At 44.9% G+C, this 7,807-nt stretch overlaps 1 protein-coding gene across 1 annotated transcript in view; it reads left to right on the forward strand.

The window, feature by feature from the left end:
- Positions 1-1,196: 1,196 nt before the first annotated feature.
- The window catches only part of LOC118774045 (E3 ubiquitin-protein ligase pellino homolog 1-like), a 19,250-nt gene continuing 12,639 nt past the window's right edge, over positions 1,197-7,807 (forward strand). Inside the window, exon 1 of the mRNA XM_036523155.1 lies at positions 1,197-1,457. The gene's annotated coding sequence lies outside the window, so the exon portion shown is untranslated. The remainder of the gene's footprint in view (positions 1,458-7,807) is intronic.

A 7,807-nucleotide genomic window follows, 5' to 3' on the forward strand; every position in this document is an offset into this window, starting at 1 on the left:
GGTGGCGGGTGACAGGTAATCTCTCCACTCTTCCTATGTACCTAAAGATGAGAATTTTGCCAGGACACCTCTTTGTGATAAGTGCTGTGGGATCTTCAAGGACCTCAGAGAGTCAGGACCAGAGGTGGACACCCCAGCTTCAGAAAGTAAAAGTCCTACCATGTATTTGTTCTAGCCATTCACTAAACAAGGTGATTTCACTAATTAGCTCCTCTACCTGGCTGAAGAGTTGTGCTAATTAAATTCAGCAGGGGTGGAACAAATACATGGCAGGACTTTTACTTTCTGAAGCTGGGGTGTCCACCTCTGGACATGACTATTGTGCAATGACTCATCTCTCACTCGTGGTCAGTGCCTGGCCGTTCTGTATGTTTTAACAATGCCATCTGTGACTCCTTAGGTACTGCTGCCGCTGTTTCTTGCTTAAAATCCTAATTTACTGCCTGTCATTTCTTCTTACTGCTGAAAAGCGATTTACACGAGTCTTGGCCAAAGACAACGTAAAATTTGCTCTAATTATATAGAATGAAACTGTGCCAGAAAAGCTTTTCCTCTTACAGAATCAGCAGGTTTCCATCCCGACCTTCAAGCCTTCAGTTTCCATTTTGGCTTTCAGTGTGAAACCGTTGCTTCAGTGTGTGCACATTGCTGGAAATCTATTTCTGAAGCACTAATGCCGGGCCAAGCTCCAGCTGTGGGATAACTTAGAGAAGTCTTATCACGTTTAAAATCATTATGTGTAATAACAGTTTTCAGCTGCCTCAGGATTCAAGCTCTTGTCACAAATATCATTTTTATGAGGTAACTACTTGCATAGTCTGACGACCTCCTGTTTCCCCCACTTGTGTGAATATGGCTGGAACAAAAATCCTAAATAAATAAATGAATAAAGTTTTCTTGTTCGTATTGTTTAATACATGTTTTTTTTTTTTTTTGAACAAATGAAAATAAATCCCCATGTAGTTTATTATAACCTTCAAAATAATAAAATTATATTTCTCAAAAGACACACCATTACGAGTAAAAATGAAGAAATTAGGCGTATATTATGTTCTTAAATTGTAGTGTATTAGTGCGCATCCCAACATGCGCGCACCAGCATAGCGGCTAGCGGGAGATCAGGAAGGCGCGATCGCTGGGCGGAGGTTAAGGCGGGTGTGTGTAAAATCTGTGGGAGAAATTTCGGACCTGACCAACCACGCAAGCCATGGGGTGGGCGTAGAGGCGTGTCCTTCTTCCCGAAGAGATGAGCGTGACTACGGGGCGCCTGGACCACGACTCGCCTCCAGGGGAAGGTCCTCGCCGTTTCCCGTGTTAGTGATGACAACGGAACGGCAATGCAGAGGCCGTTCATTCTAATGATACCGCAATCCGACCCACTCCAGACGGGGGCTGAGATCAGCGCAGCGCCCAGTGCTTAGAGAAGCAACCAGACCTCCATCGGCAAACATCAACGGGTATTTATTTCTTTATCCATCTGGTAAATCATTATTTGTCACTGTAATGAGCAGGGTAGTGATACGGCGAAGCCTGTTTCTCTGGTCATGTTATTTCAGTTAAGTGTGGATGCGATGAAAACGAATTTGGTTTTATTGCACTGTAAATGTCGCCTGTGTGTGTGTGTGTGTTGTTTTTGAATGTTGTATTTTCGTCTAAACCGAACTCCTCTGATTTTCGTCATTGATATTATATCTCGTCGCAGGTTTAAACTTCATTGTTATCTTTCAATAGGCTAATGGCTATGTACTGAGTGTGGTAGAACGGATCTAATGATTTGACTGGATTATAAATGCGCGTAGATAATAATGGTTATATCTGTGCATGTTAAAGCGTCTGGTTTAATGCATCTGGGATTAATGAAATCGTGTTCACTGTCATGTTATTTTGCTGTCAGTGCTGTGCATAAGGCCATTCATGTGCGATGTCGTAGGAGACTGGTTGGCGTACGGCTGTAGGAGGAAGCGTACTGACTGTGCTATACAGGGAGACGCAATCCGGTGCAATCCCTGCGCTGAGGGGCCAACGAGCAGGCAAGCAACGAGGAGCAGCCTATAGCCATATGGGGGGAAAACACCGGAAAAACGCGAAAAGCACAAGTCAGGGCCCGTAGTGTTGCTCGCAGATAAAAATACCATAGAGAATGGTATAAAAATCATGTGAATGTAACGTGGACATTTACTGCCATCTTATTATTATTATTATTATTATTATTATTATTATTATGCAAGTAATTGAAGTGAGAATACACTTCACTGTACACAGAATACGGATCCATTTTGAAACTACGGTAGGATCGCGGAAGGAATACTTTAGTAGGTAGTAAAAATGTTTTCAGATTTTATTAAATGCTACTACTTAGTACAATAACCAAAGAACTTAAGCTGAAGTGCAGAAGTTACTGATTGTATAGCGGGCTGCATTTGATCCGTCAGCGGCCAGACGGCCAATGATGAGCGCGCGAGTGAGTCAGTGATGCGGTGCGGGTCGCGAGATGAAACAGCCCGCCCGCGCGCTCCATGTGGAGTCAGCGCGAGCAGGCAGGGGGCGGAGGAGGTGGCGATCAGCGGCCAGATTTCATAATACGGGCTACATGCCGACGCAATGCACTCTGAATTAAGTGCTGCTTGAGCGTAGAGCACCCGTATGTTTCGAACCCACAACACATACGATCTGTTATGCTTTGTTATGTAACAGCGCTCTGCTAAGGATGATGCTTTTGTATTTCCCCGTGAATAGTTGTTTTTTGTTGTTTGCACTTATACAGTACACACTCTGGTGTGTCCAGTGGTCAACAGGCAGTAGTTCAGTTCCCACTCATGGAAAATCACAAGGCCAAATACTAGGAAGTGTTTTTCCTACCTAATGTTTGATAGACACTACTATCCAGAGAGACTCTGAGTGGCTATGGTCTGGTTAAATACAAAATATGAAACATACTTAAAGGAATATTTGACTCTTACAATCCTGCTACATGTCCCAGCAGATAAAAAAAACTGGGAGTGAGTATTCCAACAAAAACAGTGTCCTGCTGTCATGACTGGTTACAGAGCAGTTCACCATCAGGAGAATAGAGGTCTACAGTGAAGATGGTGAGATGAATTACTGTAGGACTCCAGCCCTTGCTGTAGCCCCGCCTGGCCGTTATGATGGTGGACGGAGGAAGGCAGCTCACCTGTGAATGCTTGGAGGCAGGTTGGGTCACCTGAGATGGGACTCGTCCAGGGAAGGCTGGGCGGACAGGATGGTCAGAGACAGTGGTCTCTGAGTCAAAGGGAGGGTGACAAGGACACCAGCCAGGAAGGAGTGGACAGGAAGCAGCAGACAGGAAGGAGTAGGCAGGGAGGACAGGAAAGGACAGGATGTACAGGAAGCAGTGGACAGGAAGGAGTAGACAGGAAGCAGTGGACAGAAGTGACGAAAAGAGTGAGACGTGGTATGGCAAAGAAGGAACAGACTCTTCCTCGGAGAGTCCCCCTCTTCCTCCTCTCATATTGGAAGGAAGTTGTTCAGCACAGGGGAAGCTGTGAACATGTGTCTCATGACTGTTTAGAATGTTTTTCTACACCCTTTAAAGGGAGCACTCTTGAGTTCTGTTGGCATGTCAAGATAGTGATAGAGATTGTCCTTCTAAGTCAGCCATCTTGGGAGTGGGAACCAGTAACAATTAGCTTATCACTGCCAAGTGAGTCAATCTTGTGTTGTGAGTATATTTGTTATTTTTATACACATTTGATTTGTAAAGATCTATTGTATTTCAAATTAAATTGAAACTATATGTATGGCAGTGTAAGGACTCAGGCAGGGACTCAGTCGCAGACCAAGAGAGCTGCAGGTTGAGGTGGGGTTATTAATGACGGCAGGAATGTAGCGAAACCAAAAGCAGGCAGGGTCGAAAGCCGGAAGGCAGTCCGTGGACAAAAACAGGGTCAATAACAGAAGCAGGCAGGATCAGGAACCGGGCAGGCAAACGATCAGGCAAAGGGACAAAACGGCAGGCAGGAAACGAAGACGAAGGGCAGGCAGAGTCAGGCACGGAGAATACAGAAATCCAAAAAAACTGCAGGAACGAAACAGGTACGAAAACGCTGAGACGAACTGGCAAACAAGCCAGGAACAAGCAGGGTAGAAATAGGGCTGGGCTGATGAGGAGATGGGATGCAGGTGGGCAGGCAGGCAGGTGAAGGTAATGGGGCAATCAGGAGGGCGGGGACCAGGCGGGGAGCGAGGCGGGGCTGGAACACAAGGAAAAACAAAAAGCACATGGACAGGGAAAAAACAAAAACACCACAGCTAGGGGGGCGGAGCCCTGACAGGCAGTTAGGTAGTTCTTATTATTAATGGTTTAGTGTAGCAATTTCAGAGGTTAAATAGGGCATCTAACTCTAGTTAGATGAACTGAACAGGTTCAGTTTCCTGGTGAAGCCCTGCTGTTGTACCATTGGGAAAAGTGCTTAACCCAAATTGCCTCCTTTTCTTCATGTATTTTTCACTCATAATGAAGCACAGAAACTCAAACTATCAGATGTGTGTGTTTTTAAAGGTGCTGTTAAAAATCTGGTTAAACCAGCTTTTCCCAGTTCTGTGGCTGTTGCACTGTCCAATGTGATAGGGTGATTGGAAGCAAAGACAAAGTGAATAGGCACCTATGAGTCACTCTCATGACATCAGGGAGATGTGCCTATGCTCTGTTTGGCATCTGCATCCTGGTGCATTGTGGGACTTGTAGTGTTAAAAAGTAGTCATGGCTGGGGTGGGTGTGCACGCTACACTCCAATGCTCCCGTAGGAGGGCAGAGGATGTCACAGTGAGAGGAGTCTAATGCACAGTTAGCAACTCCAGAAAGTAAGGACATATGCGTCACCAGATCCTCAGTGTAACACCTGTAAACATTTGGGGAGAGGAGCTGGTGGAAACCCACGTTATTCAGTATACCACAAATAAAGCTGTGTCAACAGGGTCATAAGTACAAGGCTGAGCCAGGGATTCAGCAAAGTCTTGTAATTAGTGGAGTAATTTGGAATGGGACTGTGTGGGAAGATGTTGTATGTACGTCCTGAATGATACAAAATTCAACTATGTCCCGAAGAACAGGACTACCTGTGCTGTTCAGCATGCCTGCTGGCCCAACTGTGGTGAAGCACCTGCATTTTGTGAGTCCTGTGTGCATGACAAATATTTATGGAGAAGGGAAAAATTATGACTGTAAATTTTATTCAGTCATAAGTTAAGGTATTCATGAAACCTGTAGATAGCAAGATAGGTTCAGTTTATCACTGTCTAAACTGATGGGTAACATATAACATGATAACTTGTTAATATGAGCTTAGTTGTGGGCAAGGGAATGGCAGCTTTCTAGATAGTCATGCAGCTAGGTACTGCATGTTAGTATGATTTTATGACTGTTGTGTAATTTTTGGGCTGTTTATTAAGCAAGTTAGTCAGACTCTCCAAACGCATATACAGCATTTGAAATTGATAGTTATCTTACAGTGCCATTTTGTACAGTCTAAATTCAATCACACTTTGTGGGTTATTGGGTAATTGGATCCCTGTGTAGTTCTGGAAAATAGTTTCTCTTGTAATGTTTTGAGTGTTTATGCCTTTCAGCATGATGACGGATCACTCTGTGGATTCACAGACAGCTCGCTAACACAGACCCCACACGGACAGTGACTCAGGCCTTAATGAGAATACTGCTGATGGCAGACAGTCAGGCAGGGCTTGGGAATGTACTTTTCTCTCAGAAGTTCACTGAAAGTCATTTCAAACTACATTCTCCAAATTTACTCAGACACCTCAAGCCAAAAGCGGAGCCATTAAATCTGGAACAAGACTCCAAAGGTCTTACAGATTTATCCAAAAAAAGAAAAAACAGACAGGAAGACAGAGAAAAGGTCATGGGTTTTGTTATGGAAAGTCTGCTGCCTCTGGCCAGGCTGCGTTTTTTTGTTCTATTTTCACTCTGAGCTCCGCGCTCCTGCTCAGGGTTTCCGGCACATTCTGGCAGCCATGTTTGGGAGGAGATGGGAGGGAGTGAGGTGTCCTGCTCCAGGCCATGGGGTGGGGGGTGGGGGGGGGGGGGCAGCAGAAGAAGAGTAATGATCTATCTCTCTCTGGGGCGGGTGTGGTTAATAGGATGTCATTTCTGTTCCCCTTTGTCCAGACAGTGGCGGCAAGGCCAGACACCACCACAGGACTCTCACTCTGCCACAGCTGCGCAGTACGGAGCAGCAGGGAGCAGCCGCAGCACTGCTGCTGCTACTATAACACATACAGGCGGGCGTCTGCACCTGCATACAGCACACACATGCACACAGGAATGAGCTGCCCACAGGCTGAATATAATCTTTAGTCACTTTTATCAAGTAAATATCATAATATATTGTTTTGCATTCTGTCAGAAAGGTGTGAGCTGGGACAGTGTAAAACCCCTCACTGGGAAATTCATTTTTATTTTGAAACACAATAGTTGTAGTTATGTGTTGTGTAGTGTACTGTATGAGTAACGATGGTATCATTTCTGTGCTTTAAATCCTAAAGTCTGAGGTGGTTTAAATGCAAATAAATGCTTTGTGTTGCTGTGTGAGTGAAGAGAAGTAATTGGTTCTCTGAGGGTTTGCGATGCACCACACAGCGCTGAAATCTGAAAGTACTGTGGAGTACTCCATGCTCGTGAGCACATTGCCAATCGTGAAGGGAGGATTTAAAAGATATGAAAATGGTTATGTTACTGAAGGAATAAATGACAGTGCCAGGCTCTGTCTTTAGACAGCCTCTGATCAGCTTCGCAGGACCTCTGTGCAGAAGAGGTGCCTCTTAACGCTAGTGAGCTTTCCTATATGTGTGCGTCTGTCCTAACACAACACACAGCCATGTTTTTAAATATGTAGGCTTTCATGTAATTATGGTTGGGTACATAAGGTTTAATTGTGTCTTATATTTCTAACAAATGGGCTCATAACCCAAACGGTTGTTGGTTCAAAGTGGGTCACGTGGGCAGGGTAGCACCTACCCTGAAACAGCACAATAAATATGCAGAACAGAACAGGAGAAATATGCAGCTATGGAAATGGATCTCATGTAACACTGTCAGCTATGCAACTTACTCAGTAAACACAATACACTGATGTGATGTTGGACAGAGAAGCGTGCGAAGCCATCGCTGTTGCAGTGCTGTAGTTTTTGTAATGACAGGGAGTGATATATATGTATGTATGTATATATATATATATATATATATATATATATATATATATATATATATGTATATATATATATATATATATGTATACACACATACAGTACAGAGCTTTGTAGTGACATCACAGTGCATTATTGTTGCCTGTATTTGCTGTTGTTCTCGGGTTCAGTGCAATTTAAAAAGCAAAAGGACCAAGAGTATAATATAATAAGGTCACATGATCACCCAAACCCAAAGGGAAGGACAGAGCGGGTCAGAGCACCTGTCAGTCCTCCCCACGGGAGGTGCAGAGGTGCTGCTGTACAGGTGTCAGCAGCAGGTGTAACGGGAGAGCACCGCAGGACACGGAGAGACCAGGGAGAGGACTGATACAATAACCCAGAGTCAGCGGGTGGAGGCGTCCCGGCTCGCTGGATCAGACACGCCTCACACTGTTCAGCAGATTGTCTGTGCTGCGGAGACCTGGCACTCTGCACTGCATCCCGGAGAGCTCCAGACCGAGAGGAAGAGATGCTCTGCAGCACAGCTCGTAAACTTACCACTGATGCTTCCCCTCAGTGGCTCTTATTCGGAGGAGCTCTTGCTGAGGAAAGGATAAGTGCATTT

This window comes from Megalops cyprinoides, chromosome 3 (assembly GCF_013368585.1).
Source record: "Megalops cyprinoides isolate fMegCyp1 chromosome 3, fMegCyp1.pri, whole genome shotgun sequence".
NCBI lineage: Eukaryota > Metazoa > Chordata > Actinopteri > Elopiformes > Megalopidae > Megalops > Megalops cyprinoides.